We start from the raw sequence: 24211 nt of genomic DNA on the forward strand, positions 1-24211 counted from the left end.
TACAAATGATATATTAAAATCATCTTTCCAGCTTGAATTTCAATGATGCATTGGGGCAACGATTTTGTGAGAAACATCTTCACCCTTAAATAAAGATTTTCTTAATTCCTTACCTGTGTGCTAATTAGATATCACCTTGTTTTCACATTAAACAGACTTCCACATGAGAAAGCAGCAAGGATGCAGTGGCGTTAATGTTTCCTGGTGTCAACCTGTATTATTTCAGTAGATATTGAAATGAGGATGCATCTTGCTGCCTTTCCAATGAAGCAAGTTTAATTTAGTAATAGGTGAAAAACCATCCCTACAAAGATGTTAATCAGATACTTGGCTTTGTGGACACTTTTCAGAGAACAAATTTGTTAGCATAAAAATAAAGCCAGAAAATGAAGAGCTATTTAATCACTCAATTGGATTTTTTTGCCAGCATATTTCTTTTTCTCTGCAACCCACTGCTAAATTGTGCTTCCTAGCTGTTTTTATAAAATCACTGAATCAAATCTAACTCTGATTACATCAGAGAAGGCCAGGTACCCTACACCATAACAGGGGTTTTCGAAATTTTGACTTGTCTACATAAAGATCACCAAAATCTGATAACAAGGTCAATTACATCCCTGGGTGGGATTGAACCACCAACCTTTTGGTTAATAGCCTTACACAGTAACTGATTGCGCCACAGCAACACTTTGCAAAAGTCCATACTGACAAAGGCTAATAAGCATTCATCTAGAACGATTCCTAGAAACATTTTAAAAAGTCAATAATGTGGAGAGTTTTTGTAAGATGTTTCTTCCATCAACCAATGAAGAAACACATTGGTACTTTCCCATGATGAGTGAGTGCTTCAGGATCTCTTGCACTTACATGTGCAGCAGAGGACTGTAATGGAAGCATGCTGGGTCCATAACCCAGAGGTAGGCAGATTGAAACTATCCTCTGCTATATGCATTTTTTTTGTTAATTAAAGTAATCCAAAACTGGTATTGATATTTTTGCTCTTTTATTTTTACTTAAAGTACAATAACTTTTACCATTTTAATTTGTTTTAATAGTATATTGACAGTATTGTTTTCTTTCAAAAATCCACTTAATTTTCTTTACCCGATTATTAAAATGGTAATTGACAAAAACAAACTACATTGTCACCAGAAGAGCAATACAAAATGTACAAGTGATATATTAAAATCATCTTTCCAGCTTGAATTTCAATGATGCATTGGGGCAACGATTTTGTGAGAAACATCTTACCCTTAAATAAAGATTTTCTTAATTCCTTACCTGTGTGCTAATTAGATATCACCTTGTTTTCACATTAAACAGACTTCCACATGAGAAAGCAGCAAGGATGCAGTGGCGTTAATGTTTCCTGGTGTCAACCTGTATTATTTCAGTAGATATTGAAATGAGGATGCATCTTGCTGCCTTTCCAATGAAGCAAGTTTAATTTAGTAATAGGTGAAAAACCATCCCTACAAAGATGTTAATCAGATACTTGGCTTTGTGGACACTTTTCAGAGAACAAATTTGTTAGCATAAAAATAAAGCCAGAAAATGAAGAGCTATTTAATCACTCAATTGGATTTTTTTGCCAGCATATTTCTTTTTCTCTGCAACCCACTGCTAAATTGTGCTTCCTAGCTGTTTTTATAAAATCACTGAATCAAATCTAACTCTGATTACATCAGAGAAGGCCAGGTACCCTACACCATAACAGGGGTTTTCGAAATTTTGACTTGTCTACATAAAGATCACCAAAATCTGATAACAAGGTCAATTACATCCCTGGGTGGGATTGAACCACCAACCTTTTGGTTAATAGCCTTACACAGTAACTGATTGCGCCACAGCAACACTTTGCAAAAGTCCATACTGACAAAGGCTAATAAGCATTCATCTAGAACGATTCCTAGAAACATTTTAAAAAGTCAATAATGTGGAGAGTTTTTGTAAGATGTTTCTTCCATCAACCAATGAAGAAACACATTGGTACTTTCCCATGATGAGTGAGTGCTTCAGGATCTCTTGCACTTACATGTGCAGCAGAGGACTGTAATGGAAGCATGCTGGGTCCATAACCCAGAGGTAGGCAGATTGAAACTATCCTCTGCTATATGCATTTTTTTTGTTAATTAAAGTAATCCAAAACTGGTATTGATATTTTTGCTCTTTTATTTTTACTTAAAGTACAATAACTTTTACCATTTTAATTTGTTTTAATAGTATATTGACAGTATTGTTTTCTTTCAAAAATCCACTTAATTTTCTTTACCCGATTATTAAAATGGTAATTGACAAAAACAAACTACATTGTCACCAGAAGAGCAATACAAAATGTACAAGTGATATATTAAAATCATCTTTCCAGCTTGAATTTCAATGATGCATTGGGGCAACGATTTTGTGAGAAACATCTTACCCTTAAATAAAGATTTTCTTAATTCCTTACCTGTGTGCTAATTAGATATCACCTTGTTTTCACATTAAACAGACTTCCACATGAGAAAGCAGCAAGGATGCAGTGGCGTTAATGTTTCCTGGTGTCAACCTGTATTATTTCAGTAGATATTGAAATGAGGATGCATCTTGCTGCCTTTCCAATGAAGCAAGTTTAATTTAGTAATAGGTGAAAAACCATCCCTACAAAGATGTTAATCCGATACTTGGCTTTGTGGACACTTTTTAGAGAACAAATTAGTTAGCATAAAAATAAAGCCAGAAAATGAAGAGCTGTTTAATCACTCAATTGGATTTTTCTGCCAGCATATTTCATTTTCTCTGCAAACCACTGCTAAATTGTGCTTCCTAGCTGTTTTTTGATAAAATCACTTAATCAAATCTAACTCTGATTACATCAGAGTAGGCCAGGTACCCTACACCATAAGAGGGGGTTTGAAATTTTGACTTGTCTACTTAAAGATCACCAAAATCTGATGACAAGGTCAATAACATCCCTGGGTGGGATTGAACCACCAACCCTTTGGTTAATAACCAAACACACTAACCGATTGCACCACAGAGACACTTTGCAAAAGTACATACTGACAAAGGCTAATAAGCATTCATCTAGAACGTTTCCTAGAAAACTTTAAAAAGTCAATAATCTGGAGAGTTTTTGTAAGATGTTTCTTCCATCAACCAATGAAGAAACGCATTGGTACTTTCCCATGATGAGTGAGTGCTTCAGGATCTCTTGCACTTACATGTGCAGCAGAGTACTGCAATGGAAGCATGCTGGGCCCCTTAACCCAGAGGTAGGCAGATTGAAACTATCCTCTGCTATATGCATTTTTTTTTTGTTAAAGTAATCCAAAACTGGGATTGATATTTTTGCTCTTTTATTTTTACTTAAAGTACAATAACTTTTACCATTTTAATTTGTTTTAATAGTATATTGACAGTATTGTTTTCTTTCAAAAATCCACTTAATTTTCTTTACCCTATTATTAAAATGGTAATTGACAAAAACAAACTACATTGTCACCAGAAGAGCAATACAAAATGTACAAGTGATATATTAAAATCATCTTTCCAGCTTGAATTTCAATGATGCATTGGGGCAACGATTTTGTGAGAAACATCTTCACCCTTAAATAAAGATTTTCTTAATTCCTTACCTGTGTGCTAATTAGATATCACCTTGTTTTCACATTAAACAGACTTCCACATGAGAAAGCAGCAAGGATGCAGTGGCGTTAATGTTTCCTGGTGTCAACCTGTATTATTTCAGTAGATATTGAAATGAGGATGCATCTTGCTGCCTTTCCAATGAAGCAAGTTTAATTTAGTAATAGGTGAAAAACCATCCCTACAAAGATGTTAATCAGATACTTGGCTTTGTGGACACTTTTCAGAGAACAAATTTGTTAGCATAAAAATAAAGCCAGAAAATGAAGAGCTGTTTAATCACTCAATTGGATTTTTTTGCCAGCATATTTCTTTTTCTCTGCAAACCACTGCTAAATTGTGCTTCCTAGCTGTTTTTATAAAATCACTGAATAAAATCTAACTCTGATTACATCAGAGAAGGCCAGGTACCCTACACCATAACAGGGGTTTTTGAAATTTTGACTTGTCTACTTAAAGATCACCAAAATCTGATAACAAGGTCAATTACATCCCTGGGTGGGATTGAACCACCAACCTTTTGGTTAATAGCCGTACACACTAACTGATTGCGCCACAGCGACACTTTGCAAAAGTACATACTGACAAAGGCTAATAAGCATTCATCTAGAACGTTTCCTAGAAAAACTTTAAGTAGTCAATAATCTGGAGAGTTTTTGTAAGATGTTTCTTCCATCAACCAATGAAGAAACACATTGGTACTTTCCCATGATGAGTGAGTACTTCAGGATCTCTTGCAATTACATGTGCAGCAGAGTACTGTAATGGAAGCATGCTGGGTCCATAGCCCAGAGGTAGGCAGATTGAAACTATCCTCTGCTATATGCGTTTTTTTTTGTTAATTAAAGTTATCCAAAACTGGGATTGATATTTTTGCTCTTTTATTTTTACTTAAAGTACAATAACTTTTACCATTTTCATTTGTTTTAATAGTATATTGACAGTATTGTTTTCTTTCAAAAATCCACTTAATTTTCTTTACCCGATTATTAAAATGGTAATTGACAAAAACAAACTACATTGTCACCAGAAGAGCAATACAAAATGTACAAGTGATATATTAAAATCATCTTTCCAGCTTGAATTTCAATGATGCATTGGGGCAACGATTTTGTGAGAAACATCTTCACCCTTAAATAAAGATTTTCTTAATTCCTTACCTGTGTGCTAATTAGATATCACCTTGTTTTCACATTAAACAGACTTCCACATGAGAAAGCAGCAAGGATGCAGTGGCGTTAATGTTTCCTGGTGTCAACCTGTATTATTTCAGTAGATATTCAAATGAGGATGCATCTTGCTGCCTTTCCAATGAAGCAAGTTTAATTTAGTAATAGGTGAAAAACCATCCCTACAAAGGTGTTAATCAGAAACTTGGCTTTGTGGACACTTTTCAGAGAACAAATTTGTTAGCATAAAAATAAAGCCAGAAAATGAAGAGCTGTTTAATCACTCAATTGGATTTTTTTGCCAGCATATTTCTTTTTCTCTGCAACCCACTGCTAAATTGTGCTTCCTAGCTGTTTTTATAAAATCACTGAATCAAATCTAACTCTGATTACATCAGAGAAGGCCAGGTACCCTACACCATAAGAGTGGGTTTGAAATTTTGACTTGTCTACATAAAGATCACCAAAATCTGATAACAAGGTCAATTACGTCCCTGGGTGGGATTGAACCACCAACCTTTTGGTTAATAGCCTTACACAGTAACTGATTGCGCCACAGCAACACTTTGCAAAAGTCCATACTGACAAAGGCTAATAAGCATTCATCTAGAACGATTCCTAGAAACATTTTAAAAAGTCAATAATGTGGAGAGTTTTTGTAAGATGTTTCTTCCATCAACCAATGAAGAAACACATTGGTACTTTCCCATGATGAGTGAGTGCTTCAGGATCTCTTGCACTTACATGTGCAGCAGAGTACTGTAATGGAAGCATGCTGGGTCCATAACCCAGAGGTAGGCAGATTGAAACTATCCTCTGCTATATGCATTTTTTTTTGTTAATTAAAGTAATCCAAAACTGGGATTGATATTTTTGCTCTTTTATTTTTACTTAAAGTACAATAACTTTTACCATTTTAATTTGTTTTAATAGTATATTGACAGTATTGTTTTCTTTCAAAAATCCAATTAATTTTCTTTACCCGATTATTAAAATGGTAATTGACAAAAACAAACTACATTGTCACCAGAAGAGCAATACAAAATGTACAAATGATATATTAAAATCATCTTTCCAGCTTGAATTTCAATGATGCATTGGGGCAACGATTTTGTGAGAAACATCTTACCCTTAAATAAAGATTTTCTTAATTCCTTACCTGTGTGCTAATTAGATATCACCTTGTTTTCACATTAAACAGACTTCCACATGAGAAAGCAGCAAGGATGCAGTGGCGTTAATGTTTCCTGGTGTCAACCTGTATTATTTCAGTAGATATTGAAATGAGGATGCATCTTGCTGCCTTTCCAATGAAGCAAGTTTAATTTAGTAATAGGTGAAAAACCATCCCTACAAAGATGTTAATCCGATACTTGGCTTTGTGGACACTTTTCAGAGAACAAATTAGTTAGCATAAAAATAAAGCCAGAAAATGAAGAGCTGTTTAATCACTCAATTGGATTTTTCTGCCAGCATATTTCATTTTCTCTGCAAACCACTGCTAAATTGTGCTTCCTAGCTGTTTTTTTATAAAATCACTTAATCAAATCTAACTCTGATTACATCAGAGTAGGCCAGGTACCCTACACCATAAGAGGGGGTTTGAAATTTTGACTTGTCTACTTAAAGATCACCAAAATCTGATGACAAGGTCAATAACATCCCTGGGTGGGATTGAACCACCAACCCTTTGGTTAATAACCAAACACACTAACCGATTGCACCACAGAGACACTTTGCAAAAGTACATACTGACAAAGGCTAATAAGCATTCATCTAGAACGTTTCCTAGAAAACTTTAAAAAGTCAATAATCTGGAGAGTTTTTGTAAGATGTTTCTTCCATCAACCAATGAAGAAACGCATTGGTACTTTCCCATGATGAGTGAGTGCTTCAGGTTCTCTTGCACTTACATGTGCAGCAGAGTACTGCAATGGAAGCATGCTGGGCCCCTTAACCCAGAGGTAGGCAGATTGAAACTATCCTCTGCTATATGCATTTTTTTTTGTTAATTAAAGTAATCCAAAACTGGGATTGATATTTTTGCTCTTTTATTTTTACTTAAAGTACAATAACTTTTACCATTTTAATTTGTTTTAATAGTATATTGACAGTATTGTTTTCTTTCAAAAATCCACTTAATTTTCTTTACCCTATTATTAAAATGGTAATTGACAAAAACAAACTACATTGTCACCAGAAGAGCAATACAAAATGTACAAGTGATATATTAAAATCATCTTTCCAGCTTGAATTTCAATGATGCATTGGGGCAACGATTTTGTGAGAAACATCTTCACCCTTAAATAAAGATTTTCTTAATTCCTTACCTGTGTGCTAATTAGATATCACCTTGTTTTCACATTAAACAGACTTCCACATGAGAAAGCAGCAAGGATGCAGTGGCGTTAATGTTTCCTGGTGTCAACCTGTATTATTTCAGTAGATATTGAAATGAGGATGCATCTTGCTGCCTTTCCAATGAAGCAAGTTTAATTTAGTAATAGGTGAAAAACCATCCCTACAAAGATGTTAATCAGATACTTGGCTTTGTGGACACTTTTCAGAGAACAAATTTGTTAGCATAAAAATAAAGCCAGAAAATGAAGAGCTGTTAAATCACTCAATTGGATTTTTTTTGCCAGCATATTTCTTTTTCTCTGCAAACCACTGCTAAATTGTGCTTCCTAGCTGTTTTTATAAAATCACTGAATCAAATCTAACTCTGATTACATCAGAGAAGGCCAGGTACCCAATACCATAACAGGGGTTTTTGAAATTTTGACTTGTCTACTTAAAGATCACCAAAATCTGATAACAAGGTCAATTACATCCCTGGGTGGGATTGAACTACCAACCTTTTGGTTAATAGCCGTACACACTAACTGATTGCGCCACAGCGACACTTTGCAAAAGTACATACTGACAAAGGCTAATAAGCATTCATCTAGAACGTTTCCTAGAAAAACTTTAAGTAGTCAATAATCTGGAGAGTTTTTGTAAGATGTTTCTTCCATCAACCAATGAAGAAACACATTGGTACTTTCCCATGATGAGTGAGTACTTCAGGATCTCTTGCAATTACATGTGCAGCAGAGTACTGGAATGGAAGCATGCTGGGTCCATAGCCCAGAGGTAGGCAGATTGAAACTATCCTCTGCTATATGCGTTTTTTTTTGTTAATTAAAGTAATCCAAAACTGGGATTGATATTTTTGCTCTTTTATTTTTACTTAAAGTACAATAACTTTTACCATTTTCATTTGTTTTAATAGTATATTGACAGTATTGTTTTCTTTCAAAAATCCACTTAATTTTCTTTACCCGATTATTAAAATGGTAATTGACAAAAACAAACTACATTGTCACCAGAAGAGCAATACAAAATGTACAAGTGATATATTAAAATAATATTTCCAGCTTGAATTTCAATGATGCATTGGGGCAACGATTTTGTGAGAAACATCTTCACCCTTAAATAAAGATTTTCTTAATTCCTTACCTGTGTGCTAATTAGATATCACCTTGTTTTCACATTAAACAGACTTCCACATGAGAAAGCAGCAAGGATGCAGTGGCGTTAATGTTTCCTGGTGTCAACCTGTATTATTTCAGTAGATATTCAAATGAGGATGCATCTTGCAGCCTTTCCAATGAAGCAAGTTTAATTTAGTAATAGGTGAAAAACCATCCCTACAAAGGTGTTAATCAGAAACTTGGCTTTGTGGACACTTTTCAGAGAACAAATTTGTTAGCATAAAAATAAAGCCAGAAAATGAAGAGCTGTTTAATCACTCAATTGGATTTTTTTGCCAGCATATTTCTTTTTCTCTGCAACCCACTGCTAAATTGTGCTTCCTAGCTGTTTTTATAAAATCACTGAATCAAATCTAACTCTGATTACATCAGAGAAGGCCAGGTACCCTACACCATAAGAGGGGGTTTGAAATTTTGACTTGTCTACATAAAGATCACCAAAATCTGATAACAAGGTCAATTACGTCCCTGGGTGGGATTGAACCACCAACCTTTTGGTTATTAGCCTTACACAGTAACTGATTGCGCCACAGCAACACTTTGCAAAAGTCCATACTGACAAAGGCTAATAAGCATTCATCTAGAACGATTCCTAGAAACATTTTAAAAAGTCAATAATGTGGAGAGTTTTTGTAAGATGTTTCTTCCATCAACCAATGAAGAAACACATTGGTACTTTCCCATGATGAGTGAGTGCTTCAGGATCTCTTGCACTTACATGTGCAGCAGAGTACTGTAATGGAAGCATGCTGGGTCCATAACCCAGAGGTAGGCAGATTGAAACTATCCTCTGCTATATGCATTTTTTTTTGTTAATTAAAGTAATCCAAAACTGGGATTGATATTTTTGCTCTTTTATTTTTACTTAAAGTACAATAACTTTTACCATTTTAATTTGTTTTAATAGTATATTGACAGTATTGTTTTCTTTCAAAAATCCAATTAATTTTCTTTACCCGATTATTAAAATGGTAATTGACAAAAACAAACTACATTGTCACCAGAAGAGCAATACAAAATGTACAAATGATATATTAAAATCATCTTTCCAGCTTGAATTTCAATGATGCATTGGGGCAACGATTTTGTGAGAAACATCTTCACCCTTAAATAAAGATTTTCTTAATTCCTTACCTGTGTGCTAATTAGATATCACCTTGTTTTCACATTAAACAGACTTCCACATGAGAAAGCAGCAAGGATGCAGTGGCGTTAATGTTTCCTGGTGTCAACCTGTATTATTTCAGTAGATATTGAAATGAGGATGCACCTTGCTGCCTTTCCAATGAAGCAAGTTTAATTTAGTAATAGGTGAAAAACCATCCCTACAAAGATGTTAATCAGATACTTGGCTTTGTGGACACTTTTCAGAGAACAAATTTGTTAGCATAAAAATAAAGCCAGAAAATGAAGAGCTATTTAATCACTCAATTGGATTTTTTTGCCAGCATATTTCTTTTTCTCTGCAACCCACTGCTAAATTGTGCTTCCTAGCTGTTTTTATAAAATCACTGAATCAAATCTAACTCTGATTACATCAGAGAAGGCCAGGTACCCTACACCATAACAGGGGTTTTCGAAATTTTGACTTGTCTACATAAAGATCACCAAAATCTGATAACAAGGTCAATTACGTCCCTGGGTGGGATTGAACCACCAACCTTTTGGTTAATAGCCTTACGCAGTAACTGATTGCACCACAGCAACACTTTGCAAAAGTCCATACTGACAAAGGCTAATAAGCATTCATCTAGAACGATTCCTAGAAACATTTTAAAAAGTCAATAATGTGGAGAGTTTTTGTAAGATGTTTCTTCCATCAACCAATGAAGAAACACATTGGTACTTTCCCATGATGAGTGAGTGCTTCAGGATCTCTTGCACTTACATGTGCAGCAGAGTACTGTAATGGAAGCATGCTGGGTCCATAACCCAGAGGTAGGCAGATTGAAACTATCCTCTGCTATATGCATTTTTTTTTTTGTTAATTAAAGTAATCCAAAACTGGGATTGATATTTTTGCTCTTTTATTTTTACTTAAAGTACAATAACTTTTACCATTTTAATTTGTTTTAATAGTATATTGACAGTATTGTTTTCTTTCAAAAATCCACTTAATTTTCTTTACCCGATTATTAAAATGGTAATTGACAAAAACAAACTACATTATCACCAGAAGAGCAATATAAAATGTTCAAGTAATATATTAAAATCATCTTTCCAGCTTGGATTTCAATGATGCATTGGGGCAACGATTTTGTGAGAAACATCTTCACCCTTAAATAAAGATTTTCTTAATTCCTTACCTGTGTGCTAATTAGAGATCACCTTGTTTTCACATTAAACAGACTTCCACATGAGAAAACAGCAAAGATGCAGTGGCGTTAATGTTTCATGGTGTCAACCTGTATTATTTCCGTAGATATTGAAATGAGGATACATCTTGCTGCCTTTCCAATGAAGCAAGTTTAATTTAGTAATAGGTGAAAAACCATCCCTACAAAGATGTTAATCAGATACTTGGCTTTGTGGACACTTTTCAGAGAACAAATTTGTTATCATAAAAATAAAGCCAGAAAATGAAGAGCTGTTTAATCACTCAATTGGATTTTTCTGCCAGCATTTTTCTTTTTCTCTGCAACCCACTGCTAAATTGTGCTTCCTAGCTGTTTTTTTTATAAAATCACTTAATTAAATCTAACTCTGATTACATCAGAGAAGGCCAGGTACCCTACACCATAAGAGGGGGTTTGCAATTTTGACTTGTCTACTTAAAGATCACCAAAATCTGATAACAAGGTCAATTACGTCCCTGGGTGGGATTGAACCACCAACCTTTTGGTTAATAGCCGTACACACTAACTGATTGCGCCACAGCGACACTTTGCAAAAGTACATACTGACAAAGGCTGATAAGCATTCATCTAGAACGTTTCCAAGAAAAACTTTAAATAGTCAATAATCTGGAGAGTTTTTGTAAGATGTTTCTTCCATCAACCAATGAAGAAACACATTGGTACTTTCCCATGATGAGTGAGTGCTTCAGGATCTCTTGCAATTACATGTGCAGCAGAGTACTGTAATGGAAGCATGCTGGGTCCATAGCCCAGAGGTAGGCAGATTGAAACTATCCTCTGCTATATGCATTTTTTTTTGTTAATTAAAGTAATCCAAAACTGGGATTGATATTTTTGCTCTTTTATTTTTACTTAAAGTACAATAACTTTTACCATTTTAATTTGTTTTAATAGTATATTGACAGTATTGTTTTCTTTCAAAAATCCACTTAATTTTCTTTACCCGATTATTAAAATGGTAATTGACAAAAATAAACTGATGAGGATACTACTGCAGTCTTTGTTTCGTCTGTACCCGCTGAAAGAGCAGCAAAAGGTGGAGATCTTGATGGGACAGTTGAAAGGGCTTGCACTTAGAGAGGTTACTTCCTGGCCTACTGAAGAGAAGAAGACTGTGGACCAGATCCTCAACAGGCTTGCTACCACATTTGACACAAGGACAGTGTCAGAACTTAAAATGCACTTCTTTGCTCGAAAGCAACAACCAGGAGAGTCACTACGGGGCTATGCCCTCAGCTTGCAGGAAGCACTCAGAGATGTTCAGCAAGCAGACCCTGAGCAAGTGCATGACAAAGAGAAAATGTTATTGGACCAGTTCACTGAAGGTGCAAGGGGCGAATTTGTAAAACTCAGCTGCGACTATTGAGATTGCAGAAGCCTGGAAGCACATTCCTGGATTTTAAAGAGGCTGCGATTAAAGTTCTAGGCTCCAGTCTTACTTCAGGGGCTGTTCCACAAGAGTCTATTCCAGAGATGCCACGGTATCAAGAGAATTCTGATGCCCAGGAGTCAAGTTTTAAAGGAGCTACTTACCCACCTACAGTAAAAGGAGTGACAGTGCCATGTTCAAAGACATGCATATTTGACTCTTCTAGTGAGTTACGAAGTCTGCTGGCTGAACTGACACGTGGTGTGACAGAGATGCGCAGAGACCTGCAGATTCTGAAGAGACAGCAGGCACTGCTCCATGAAGAAATGGAATGGTGCCAGGAGAGGAGACCACTGAACAGTTCCCAATGGGACCTACATAGAAACAGGGAGACACTTTTTTCCAACCACTTTGCCTCCCAAAGGCGACCCATTTTTCAAAGCTGTGAAGGAAGCGGACAAATTAAGAGAGAATTTGAGCAGCCAGATCATTTAAACTCCAAATTCATGTGGTTAACCCGTTATGTTAGCCAAAGCCCGGTGGTTCAAGTTTGCATCAATGGAGTCTCAATGCCCGCTCTCTTAGACACTGGATCACAAGTGACCACAATACAAGCAACACAGTTTGAGCAGCATTGGACTGAGGAACAGATGTTTCCGTCAACTTCCACATTGATAAACCCGATTGCAAGCAATGGGCACTGCATCCCTTGCAAAGGATACTCGGAAGCTGAAATTCAAATCGGACGAACAGTGCTACCACAGCAAGGCTTCATCATCACCACTGCCCAAGATGATGGATTGCCTCCAGTGATAGTGGGCATGAATGTGTTGCGGAACTGCTGTGAGGAGCTCGTAGCAGCACTCCAAGGAGAGTTTCAAACTGACAAGCTCCAGGAGAAACAAGGCCTTCAACCTGGGATAGCCAAACAAAAGGGAAGAATGATAACAGAATTATCTGTAAGAGAGGAACATGAAAAAAATAAGGCTAGCCAAATAATGATAGAAATGCCCATCTCCAGTGTCCAGATTATCCGAAAGAATGCTTCAATGTTAGGCATGAATAATATAGCATCCAGTTCTAGAAACTGTGAGCAACCTATTCAAGGAACCAGTTTTGACCACCTGCAAGATAAAAGTCAGATGATAAGACACCTCAAAGCCTTACTGAAGATTGGGAAATACCTGACCAAGCGACAAAGGCAAGAATCCTCGCCAGAACTCCTGAAGTTGTTGAGACAGCGAGAAAGGCTGTTTGAAGAGAAAGGACAGTTGGTTCGATGTAGTGTGGATCCTAATACTCATTATAGGATCAGTCAACTTGTAATTCCAAGACAAAGTGCTTGTTATGTGCTTGAAGAATATCACGACAAGTCAGGTCACCCTGGGTGCAAAAGGATGGAAACAAGCATCTGGAAAAAGTTCTTTTGGGTTGAAATGAGGGAAGACATCAAGAGATGGTGCCGAAACTGTCCAACCTGTTCTGTAAGAAGAACCTTGCTGCCTCTTTCTCTCCAGAATCCATTGTCCCAAACCAGCTGTGATACTGAATCCCAAGATGGAATGGAAGAGGCTCATAAAATGTATTTACAGCAGACTAAGGTGGTTTGTCACCGACAAGGAGGCAAGAAGACTAGGGCTTGCAAAACAGAAAACCACCATAGTCAGCTGCAGTTTTGTACAGCATGTCCCAAAGACAGTTTAGAAAGAGTTCAATACTCATCCATGGCAGGGGGGTTGAGGTTTCCTAGACAAACTTTTCAAGACCATATACTGTCCAGATTTCAACCGATTGCTCCAGGAGCATGTGTTAATGTACTATAGCACAAAAGGAATTATACCTATCAGATACTGATGTTAAAAATGTTGATAAATGTTAATGTTTCAGACATAATCTGTGTTCACTAATGAATGTGACTGGATATAGTGAGAAGTTTATATAGGGATAAAACCAAAATGCGTGAGGACACGCATGTTTTGGGGGGGGGGCACGTGTGATATCCCATAACAACAAGGACATTTTTGACAACAGTGTAGTTGCCTGTGCCATTTTAAATAAAGTTTATTTAAAAGAAAATTGAACAGCAGTTTGAGAAGTCAGTTGGAGCCATGGTGAGGAAAGAGCTGGCGACGCCATTACGCAGAGATGAGCAGCTGAGAGAGGGGAGACAAATAAGCTGAAAATTGCATGAGAGAGTAAGCAGTAGTGCAAAATACAGCAGTGGAAGTGCAGCAATTAACAAGTAAGAACGCCATGACACTCTCAGCCAAGAGAGTGCACAGCAAGTGTCAGAGACAGGAGAGTATAAAGCCTTTATACCAATGCTGACTGGCCTACATCTGAGGGGAAACTGCCTCAGAAACATCTATTGACTGGGTGAGATAAATCCATATTTATACTGAAACCTACTCCACTGCAAAGGACATTATCCTATATTTACTATACCTATGCAGCGATTTACATGGGAAGCAGCTCCAGTTTGTTTTAAACAATCATCTTTACTACACAGAGCTACAATATTTTGTTCACAGCTAAAGGAGACAATAGCTGCATATAACTATGTAACAACATAACCGGGCCCCAACGTGCACATAGAGACTCCCTGCAGTGACACCAATGTTATCTGGGACTTAAATATTGTCTGCATAAGTTGATTTCTATTACTAAGCAACATAGTATTAATCTCAGATTTAGTTATATTACCATTTGTGTAATGACTTAAAGTGTATATGGTGTCTGTGTTTAAGTTGCTTGAATCAAATCTTTCCCTTCCCTACTGTAATCAGTTCCTTTTCTGAGTTATGTGGTAAACCATTTATTCTTTCATACAAAGCCCTGCCTGCCTTTCTTTGTGTCTGGGGAAACCTTGCCTCTCTGCCAGGAATAGAGAAGAGCTGCTGCTGAAGGAGGAATAGTCCATCAAGGTATCCCTGACCTGTTCCACATAGTTTACACACTTGTTATACCGGGGTGTTACATTGTGTGTGACTGACCTTAGGAAGAAACCGGAGCCTCCGCTGCAGTGACCCAGCAACCAGGGCACGGGAGTATACAGTGCCGCTGGGAGTGATGAAGCTGCAGTAAAGATGTCTATTAGACCTAGCCTGCTGCAGCCCTTGTAGATTCTCATAAAAAAAGTTCTTCTTTTCTTGTCAAAATTAATAGCTAAGAATAGGCTGCTTGAGGCAGGCCCCTGTTAAGTGGCCTGCTACTGAAGGCAACAACTACAAACTGAGCTCCCTGTTCATGGAAGCGGGGTTATAGAGGAGAATGCGCTGAGCATCTTGGGAACAGTCAAAAGCTTTGAGCCGGTTGGTGCCTCAGATCAAGATCCTACTCTACACCCCAATGTGAATCCTTGTGGAGTCCAGTGTACCCCACAGAAGAAATTAATGTGTCACACCCATTGGCAGCAACCTTAGAATAGCTGCTGACGGGCACAATTGAGAAAGGAAGGGGGGGGACATTTGAATCCAGCACATAGATGCAATTCAAATATGTAATTTGAACCTTCCTATTTTAAAATATAATGGATGAACCTCACCCTGTGAGAACAATCTTCATGATATAGAGATCTCATATGCAAAATAAGTATGAGTTGGGATAGGGCTGGGGAGGGTGGCTGCTCGGGCAGCCCCTCCCCCGTCAAGTTAAGGAGATTCAACTGAGGAAGCACAAGGGAACTCTCGTCTGGGGACAACAACTGCAGGGAGACCACATCTTTTCAGATGAACATGGGAGGGCGGAAGGCTGCCTAATACTGAAGCACCATCAAATATCAAACCATATGCAATAACTAGTACAAGCATTCCTGGGGGAAGGTCTGCAGGAGACGAATTTGCATACGGTGATGTCATCCAAGCAGTGGGCCAAAGTTGGCTGGAACCCTCATCTGCATATGAAAAGAGAAAAGGGTTATGCAGGGCATGGCGGCCTTTTGCGGCGCTTGGATGACCCCTAGTTCGCATTAAACACCTCCACCCTCCTTCGGTGTGGGGCTCATGTTGACTATGCCCCAGCCCCTGAAGCATTCAAGCTGATTTCTTGCAGCAGCTGGGCACTGTAACAGCTCCAGAGCTGCTCTGTAAGGCAAATAAAAGGGTGTGGGCCCTGCAGCACTACCTGTAGTTCGCATTGTGCGTTGGAAGGCACAAAGTAATCAGACGGGAGAAGTCAGGATAGTGCGCAAGGGCATAGAAGGGAGCGGCTCAAGAAAAGAGAAGTGGAAACAGACAGCAAACTAGGCTGGAGAGAGACAAAGAGATCTGAATTATACGAGAGCCGACCAGGGGAAACACAAATTATGCAGTCAAGTTTCCCACATTTGGGGAAATCGCAGGGGCAGCACAGCCAGAGTGCAATGGGTGAGCCTTGCCCTGGGAGAAGCACCTTCAAGATCATAGTATCTCACCTGGCAGGTAAGTAGGAGTTGGGCTAGAGCTGGGGAGGGTCGCTGCTCGGGCACCCCCCTGTCAAGTGAAGGAGATCCAACTGAGGCAGCACAATGGAACTCTCGAAAGAAGAACAAGGCTAGAGGAAGATCTGAGACAAAGAAATCTGACTTTTACCAGAGCTGACCAGCGGAAAACACAAACACAGTCCCCCACTACCACAAATAATGCAGGCGAGTTTCCCACATTTGGGGAAATCACAGGGGTCAGCATACCCAGAATGCAATGAATGAACCTCACCCTGGGTGAACAATCTTCATGACCATGGTGTCTCCTATGCAAAATAAGTATGATTTGGGATAGGGCTGGGGAGGGCCGCTGCTCAGGCACATCTCTGTCAAGTAAAGTTAATTCAACTGAGGCAGCACAAGGGAACTCTCATCTGGGGACAACAACTGCAGGGAGAACACATATTTTCAGATGAACATGGGAGGGCAGAAGGCTGCCTAATACTGAAGCACCCCCAAACAACAAACCAAATGCAACAACTAGTGCAAGCATTCCTGGGGGAAGGCCTGCAGCAGATGGATTTGCATATGGTGATGTTATCCAAGCAGTGGGTCAAAGTTGGCTTCAACCCTCATCTGCATATGAAAAGAGAAAAGGGGCGTGCAGGGCATGGCGGCCTTTTGCGCTGCTTGGATGACCCCTAGATCGCATTAAACACCCCCACCCTCCTTTGGTGTGGGGCTCATGTTGGCCATGCCCCATCCCATGAAGCATTCAAGCTGATTTCTTGCAGCAGCTGGGCACTGTAACAGCTCCAGAGCTGCTCTGTAAGGCAAGTAAAAGGGTGTGGGCCCTGCAGCACTACCTGTAGTTTGCATTGTGCATTGGAAGGCACAAAGTAAGCAGACGGGAGGAGAAGTCAGGATAGTGCACAAGGGTATAGAAGGGAGGGGCTCAAGAAAAGAGAAGTGGAAACAGACAGCAAACTAGGCTGGAGAGAGACCTGAGACAAAGAGATCTGAATTATACGAGAGCCGACCAGGGGAAACACAAATTATGCAGTCAAGTTTCCCACATTTGGGGAAATTGCAGGGGCAGCACACCCAGAGTGCAATGGGTGAGCCTTGCCCTGGGAGAAGCACCTTCATGATCATAGTATCTCACCTGGCAGGTAAGTAGGAGTTGGGCTAGAGCTGGGGAGGGTCGCTGCTCGGACACCCCCCTGTCAAGTGAAGGAGATCCAACTGAGGCAGCACAAAGGAACTCTCGAAAGAAGAACAAGGCTAGAGGAAGATCTGAGACAAAGAAATTTGACTTTTACCAGAGCTGACCAGAGGAAAGCACAAACACAGTCCACCACTACCACAAATAATGCAGTCGAGTTTCCCACATTTGGGGAAATCACAGGGGTCAGCATACCCAGAGTGCAATGAATGAACCGCACCCTGGGAGAACAATCTTCATAACAATGGTATCTCCTATGCAAAATAAGTATGATTTGGGATATGGCTGGGGAGGGCCGCTGCTCAGGCACATCTCTGTCAAGTAAAGGAGATTCAACTGAGGCAGCACAAGGGAACTCTCATCTGGGGACAACAACTGCAGGGAGAACACATATTTTCAGATGAACATGGGAGGGCAGAAGGCTGCCTAATACTGAAGCACCCCCAAACAACAAACCAAATGCAACAACTAGTGCAAGCATTCCTGGGGGAAGGCCTGCAGCAGATAGATTTGCATATGGTGATGTCATCCAAGCAGTGGGTCAAAGTTGGCTTCAACCCTCGTCTGCATATGAAAAGAGAAAAGGGGCGTGCAGGGCATGGTGGCCTTTTGCGGCACTTGGCTGACCCCTAGTTTGCATTAAACACCTCCACCCTCCTTCGGTGTGGGGCTCATGTTGGCTATGCCCCAGCCCCTGAAGCATTCAAGCTGATTTCTTGCAGCAGCTGGGCACTGTAACAGCTCCAGAGCTGCTCTGTAAGGCAAGTAAAAGGTTGTGGGCCCTGCAGCACTACCTGTAGTTCGCATTGTGCGTTGGAAGGCACAAAGTAAGCAGAAAGGAGGAGAAGTCAGGATAGTGCGCAAGGGCATAGAAGGGAGCTGCTGAAGAAAAGAGAAGTGGAAACAGACAGCAAACTAGGCTGGAGAGAGACCTGAGACAAAGAGATCTGAATTATACGAGACCTGACCAGGGGAAACACAAATTATGCAGTCAAGTTTCCCACATTTGGGGAAATCGCAGGAGCAGCACACCCAGAGTGCAATGGGTGAGCCTTGCCCTGGGAGAAGCACCTTCATGATCATAGTATCTCACCTGGCAGGTAAGTAGGAGTTGGGCTAGAGCTGGGGAGGGTCGCTGCTCGGGCACCCCCCTGTCAAGTGAAGGAGATCCAACTGAGGCAGCACAAAGGAACTCTCGAAAGAAGAACAAGGCTAGAGGAAGATCTGAGACAAAGAAATCTGACTTTTACCAGAGCTGACCAGAGGAAAGCACAAACACAGTCCACCACTACCACAAATAATGCAGTCGAGTTTCCCACATTTGGGGAAATCACAGGGGTCAGCATACCCAGAGTGCAATGAATGAACCGCACCCTGGGAGAACAATCTTCATAACAATGGTATCTCCTATGCAAAATAAGTATGATTTGGGATATGGCTGGGGAGGGCCGCTGCTCAGGCACATCTCTGTCAAGTAAAGGAGATTCAACTGAGGCAGCACAAGGGAACTCTCATCTGGGGACAACAACTGCAGGGAGAACACATATTTTCAGATGAACATGGGAGGGCAGAAGGCTGCCTAATACTGAAGCACCCCCAAACAACAAACCAAATGCAACAACTAGTGCAAGCATTCCTGGGGGAAGGCCTGCAGCAGATAGATTTGCATATGGTGATGTCATCCAAGCAGTGGGTCAAAGTTGGCTTCAACCCTCGTCTGCATATGAAAAGAGAAAAGGGGCGTGCAGGGCATGGTGGCCTTTTGTGGCACTTGGCTGACCCCTAGTTTGCATTAAACACCTCCACCCTCCTTCGGTGTAGGGCTCATGTTGGCTATGCCCCAGCCCCTGAAGCATTCAAGCTGATTTCTTGCAGCAGCTGGGCACTGTAACAGCTCCAGAGCTGCTCTGTAAGGCAAGTAAAAGGGTGTGGGCCCTGCAGCACTACCTGTAGTTCGCATTGTGCGTTGGAAGGCACAAAGTAAGCAGAAAGGAGGAGAAGTCAGGATAGTGCGCAAGGGCATAGAAGGGAGCGGCTCAAGAAAAGAGAAGTGGAAACAGACAGCAAACTAGGCTGGAGAGAGACCAGAGACAAAGAGATCTGAATTATACGAGACCTGACCAGGGGAAACACAAATTATGCAGTCAAGTTTCCCACATTTGGGGAAATCGCAGGGGCAGCACACCCAGAGTGCAATGGGTGAGCCTTGCCCTGGGAGAAGCACCTTCATGATCATAGTATCTCACCTGGCAGGTAAGTAGGAGTTGGGCTAGAGCTGGGGAGGGTCGCTGCTCGGGCACCCCCCTGTCAAGTGAAGGAGATCCAACTGAGGCAGCACAAGGAAACTCTCGAAAGAAGAACAAGGCTAGAGGAAGATCTGAAACAAAGAAATCTGACTTTTACCAGAGATCAGAGGAAAACACAAACACAGTCCCCCACTACCAACAAATAAAGCAGTCGCGTTTCCCACATTTGGGGAAATCACAGGGGTCAGCATACCCAGAATGCAATGAATGAACCTCACCCTGGGAGAGTAATCTTCATGACCATGGTATCTCCTATGCAAAATAAGTATGATTTGGGATAGGGCTGGGGAGGGCCGCTGCTCATGCACATCTCTGTCAAGTAAAGGAGATTCAACTGAGGCAGCACAAGGGAACTCTCATCTGGGGACAACAACTGCAGGGAGAACACATATTTTCAGATGAACATGGGAGGGCAGAAGGCTGCCTAATACTGAAGCACCCCCAAACAACAAACCAAATGCAACAACTAGTGCAAGCATTCCTGGGGGAAGTTCTGCAGAAGACGGATTTGCATACGGTGATGTCATCCAAGCAGTGGGTCAAAGTTGGCTTCAACCCTCATCTGCATATGAAAAGAGAAAAGGGGCGTGCAGGGCATGGCGGCCTTTTGCGGTGCTTGGATGACCCCTAGTTCGCATTAAACACCCCACCCTCCTTTGGTGTGGGGCTCATGTTGGCCATGCCCCATCCCCTGAAGCATTCAAGCTGATTTATTGCAGCAGCTGGGCACTGTAACAGCTCCAGAGCTGCTCTGAACGGCAAGTAAAAGGGTGTGGGCCCTGCAGCACTACCTGTAGTTTGCATTGTGCATTGGAAGGCACAAAGTAAGCAGACGGGAGAAGTCAGGATAGTGCGCAAGGGCATAGAAGGGAGCGGCTCAAGAAAAGAGAAGTTGAAACAGACAGCAAACTAGGCTGGAGAGAGACCTGAGACAAAGAGATCTGAATTATACGAGAGCCGACCAGGGGAAACACAAATTATGCAGTCAAGTTTCCCACATTTGGGGAAATCGCAGGAGCAGCACACCCAGAGTGCAATGGGTGAGCCTTGCCCTGGGAGAAGCACCTACATGATCATAGTATCTCACCTGCCAGGTAAGTAGAAGTTGGGCTAGAGCTGGGGAGGGTCGCTGCTCGGGTACCCCCCTGTCAAGTGAAGGAGATCCAACTGAGGCAGCACAAGGGAACTCTCGAAAGAAGAACAAGGCTAAAGGAAGATCTGAGACAAAGAAATCTGACTTTTACCAGAGCTGACCAGAGGAAAGCACAAACACAGTCCCCCACTACCACAAATAAAGCAGTCGAGTTTCCCACATTTGGGGAAATCACAGGGGTCAGCATACCCAGAATGCAATGAATGAACCTCACCGTGGGAGAACAATCTTCATGACCATGGTATCTCCTATGCAAAATAAGCATGATTTGGGATAGGGCTGGGGAGGGCCGCTGCTCAGGCACATCTCTGTCAAGTAAAGGAGATTCAACTGAGGCAGCACAAGGGAACTCTCATCTGGGGACAACAACTGCAGGGAGAACACATATTTTCAGATGAACATGGGAGGGCAGAAGGCTGCCTAATACTGAAGCACCCCCAAACAACAAACCAAATGCAACAACTAGTGCAAGCATTCCTGGGGGAAGGCCTGCAGCAGATGGATTTGCATACGGTGATGTCATCCAAGCAGTGGGTCAAAGTTGGCTTCAACCCTCGTCTGCATATGAAAAGAGAAAAGGGGCGTGCAGGGCATGGCGGCCTTTTGCGGCGCTTGGATGACCCCTAGTTCGCATTAAACACCTCCACCCTCCTTCGGTGTGGGGCTCATGTTGGCTATGCCCCAGCCCCTGAAGCATTCAAGCTGATTTCTTGCAGCAGCTGGGCACTGTAACAGCTCCAGAGCTGCTCTGTACGGCAAGTAAAAGGGTGTGGGCCCTGCAGCACTACCTGTAGTTTGCATTGTGCATTGGAAGGCACAAAGTAAGCAGACAGGAGGAGAAGTCAGGATAGTGCACAAGGGTATAAAAGGGAGGGGCTCATGAAAAAAGAAGTGGAAACAGACAGCAAACTAGGCTGGAGAGAGACCTGAGACAAAGAGATCTGAATTATACGAGAGCCGACCAGGGGAAACACAAATTATGCAGTCAAGCTTCCCACATTTGGGGAAATCAGAGTGCAATGGGTGAGCCTTGCCCTGGGAGAAGCACCTTCATGATCATAGTATCTCACCTGGCAGGTAAGTAGGAGTTGGGCTAGAGCTGGGGAGGGTCGCTGCTCGGGCACCCCTCTGTCAAGTGAAAGAGATCCAACTGAGGCAGCACAAGGAAACTCTCGAAAGAAGAACAAGGCTAGAGGAAGATCTGAGACAAATAAATCTGACTTTTACCAGAGCTGACCAGAGGAAAGCACAAACACAGTCCCCCACTACCACAAATAATGCAGTCGAGTTTCCCACATTTTGGAAATCATAGGGGTCAGCATACCCAGAATGCAATGAATGAACCTCACCCTGGGAGAACAATCTTCATGACCATGGTATCTCCTATGCAAAATAAGTATGATTTGGGATAGGGCTGGGGAGGGCCGCTGCTCAGGCACATCTCTGTCAAGTAAAGGAGATTCCACTGAGGCAGCACAAGGGAACTCTCATCTGGGGACAACAACTGCAGGGAGAACACATATTTTCAGATGAACATGGGAGGGCAGAAGGCTGCCTAATACTGAAGCACCCCCAAACAACAAACCAAATGCAACAACTAGTGCAAGCATTCCTGGGGGAAGGCCTGCAGCAGATGGATTTGCATACGGTGATGTCATCCAAGCAGTGGGTCAAAGTTGGCTTCAACCCTCGTCTGCATATGAAAAGAGAAAAGGGGCGTGCAGGGCATGGCGGCCTTTTGCGGCGCTTGGATGACCCCTAGTTCACATTAAACACCTCCACCCTCCTTCGGTGTGGGGCTCATGTTGGCTGTGCCCCAGCCCCTGAAGCATTCAAGCTGATTTCTTGCAGTAGCTGGGCACTGTAACAGCTCCAGAGCTGCTCTGTACGGCAAGTAAAAGGGTGTGGGCCCTACAGCACTACCTGTAGTTTGCATTGTGCATTGGAAGGCACAAAGTAAGCAGACAGGAGGAGAAGTCAGGATAGTGCACAAGGGTATAAAAGGGAGGGGCTCATGAAAAAAGAAGTGGAAACAGACAGCAAACTAGGCTGGAGAGAGACCTGAGACAAAGAGATCTGAATTATACGAGAGCCGACCAGGGGAAACACAAATTATGCAGTCAAGCTTCCCACATTTGGGGAAATCGCAGGGGCACCACACCCAGAGTGCAATGGGTGAGCCTTGCCCTGGGAGAAGCACCTTCATGATCATAGTATCTCACCTGGCAAGTAAGTAGGAGTTGGGCTAGAGCTGGGGAGGGTCGCTGCTCGGGCACCCCCCTGTCAAGTGAAAGAGATCCAACTGAGGCAGCACAAGGGAACTCTCGAAAGAAGAACAAGGCTAGAGGAAGATCTGAGACAAATAAATCTGACTTTTACCAGAGCTGTCCAGAGGAAAGCACAAACACAGTCCCCCACTACCACAAATAATGCAGTTGAGTTTCCCACATTTGGGGAAATCACAGGGGTCAGCATACCCAGAATGCAATGAATGAACCTCACCCTGGGAGAACAATCTTCATGACCATGGTATCGCCTATGCAAAATAAGTATGATTTGGGATAGGGCTGGGGAGGGCCGCTGCTCAGGCACATCTCTGTCAAGTAAAGGAGATTCAACTGAGGCAGCACAAGGGAACTCTCATCTGGGGACAACAAATGCAGGGAGAACACATATTTTCAGATAAACATGGGAGGGCAGAAGGCAGCCTAATACTGAAGCACCCCCAAACAACAAACCAAATGCAACAACTAGTACAAGCATTCCTGGGGGAAGGCCTGCAGCAGATGGATTTGCATATGGTGATGTCATCCAAGCAGTGGGTCAAAGTTGGCTTCAACCCTCGTCTGCATATGAAAAGAGAAAAGGGGCGTGCAGGGCATGGCGGCCTTTTGCGGCGCTTGGATGACCCCTAGTTCGCATTAAACACCTCCACCCTCCTTCGGTGTGGGGCTCATGTTGGCTATGCCCCAGCCCCTGAAGCATTCAAGCTGATTTCTTGCAGCAGCTGGGCACTGTAACAGCTCCAGAGCTGCTCTGAACGGCAAGTAAAAGGGTGTGGGCCCTGCAG

The 24211-nt window shown here is 41.7% G+C and overlaps 13 non-coding genes across 13 annotated transcripts; all 13 read right to left on the reverse strand.

Moving 5' to 3' along the window:
• Positions 1-16321: 16321 nt before the first annotated feature.
• On the reverse strand, positions 16322-16484 carry LOC135028699 (U1 spliceosomal RNA). The gene has a single exon (XR_010224940.1). It is a non-coding gene; the product is annotated as a U1 spliceosomal RNA (small nuclear RNA).
• A 152-nt stretch (positions 16485-16636) lies between these two features.
• LOC135028593 (U1 spliceosomal RNA) lies at positions 16637-16800 on the reverse strand. The gene has a single exon (XR_010224851.1). It is a non-coding gene; the product is annotated as a U1 spliceosomal RNA (small nuclear RNA).
• Positions 16801-17474: 674 nt separating this feature from the next.
• LOC135028617 (U1 spliceosomal RNA) lies at positions 17475-17637 on the reverse strand. Its single transcript, XR_010224874.1, has one exon. It is a non-coding gene; the product is annotated as a U1 spliceosomal RNA (small nuclear RNA).
• Positions 17638-17789: 152 nt separating this feature from the next.
• LOC135028574 (U1 spliceosomal RNA) lies at positions 17790-17953 on the reverse strand. Its single transcript, XR_010224833.1, has one exon. It is a non-coding gene; the product is annotated as a U1 spliceosomal RNA (small nuclear RNA).
• Positions 17954-18627: 674 nt separating this feature from the next.
• Positions 18628-18790, reverse strand: LOC135028631 (U1 spliceosomal RNA). The gene has a single exon (XR_010224886.1). It is a non-coding gene; the product is annotated as a U1 spliceosomal RNA (small nuclear RNA).
• A 152-nt stretch (positions 18791-18942) lies between these two features.
• LOC135028575 (U1 spliceosomal RNA) lies at positions 18943-19106 on the reverse strand. Its single transcript, XR_010224834.1, has one exon. It is a non-coding gene; the product is annotated as a U1 spliceosomal RNA (small nuclear RNA).
• Positions 19107-19780: 674 nt separating this feature from the next.
• On the reverse strand, positions 19781-19943 carry LOC135028628 (U1 spliceosomal RNA). Its single transcript, XR_010224883.1, has one exon. It is a non-coding gene; the product is annotated as a U1 spliceosomal RNA (small nuclear RNA).
• Positions 19944-20092: 149 nt separating this feature from the next.
• On the reverse strand, positions 20093-20257 carry LOC135028632 (U1 spliceosomal RNA). The gene has a single exon (XR_010224887.1). It is a non-coding gene; the product is annotated as a U1 spliceosomal RNA (small nuclear RNA).
• Positions 20258-20927: 670 nt separating this feature from the next.
• Positions 20928-21090, reverse strand: LOC135028607 (U1 spliceosomal RNA). Its single transcript, XR_010224864.1, has one exon. It is a non-coding gene; the product is annotated as a U1 spliceosomal RNA (small nuclear RNA).
• Positions 21091-21242: 152 nt separating this feature from the next.
• On the reverse strand, positions 21243-21406 carry LOC135028588 (U1 spliceosomal RNA). The gene has a single exon (XR_010224846.1). It is a non-coding gene; the product is annotated as a U1 spliceosomal RNA (small nuclear RNA).
• Positions 21407-22378: 972 nt separating this feature from the next.
• Positions 22379-22541, reverse strand: LOC135028567 (U1 spliceosomal RNA). Its single transcript, XR_010224827.1, has one exon. It is a non-coding gene; the product is annotated as a U1 spliceosomal RNA (small nuclear RNA).
• Positions 22542-23215: 674 nt separating this feature from the next.
• Positions 23216-23378, reverse strand: LOC135028710 (U1 spliceosomal RNA). Its single transcript, XR_010224949.1, has one exon. It is a non-coding gene; the product is annotated as a U1 spliceosomal RNA (small nuclear RNA).
• A 152-nt stretch (positions 23379-23530) lies between these two features.
• Positions 23531-23694, reverse strand: LOC135028775 (U1 spliceosomal RNA). The gene has a single exon (XR_010225007.1). It is a non-coding gene; the product is annotated as a U1 spliceosomal RNA (small nuclear RNA).
• Between the last annotated feature and the right edge of the window lie 517 nt (positions 23695-24211).

Source organism: Pseudophryne corroboree, unplaced genomic scaffold (genome assembly GCF_028390025.1).
Source record: "Pseudophryne corroboree isolate aPseCor3 unplaced genomic scaffold, aPseCor3.hap2 scaffold_480, whole genome shotgun sequence".
In the NCBI taxonomy this organism is placed as follows: Eukaryota; Metazoa; Chordata; class Amphibia; order Anura; family Myobatrachidae; genus Pseudophryne; species Pseudophryne corroboree.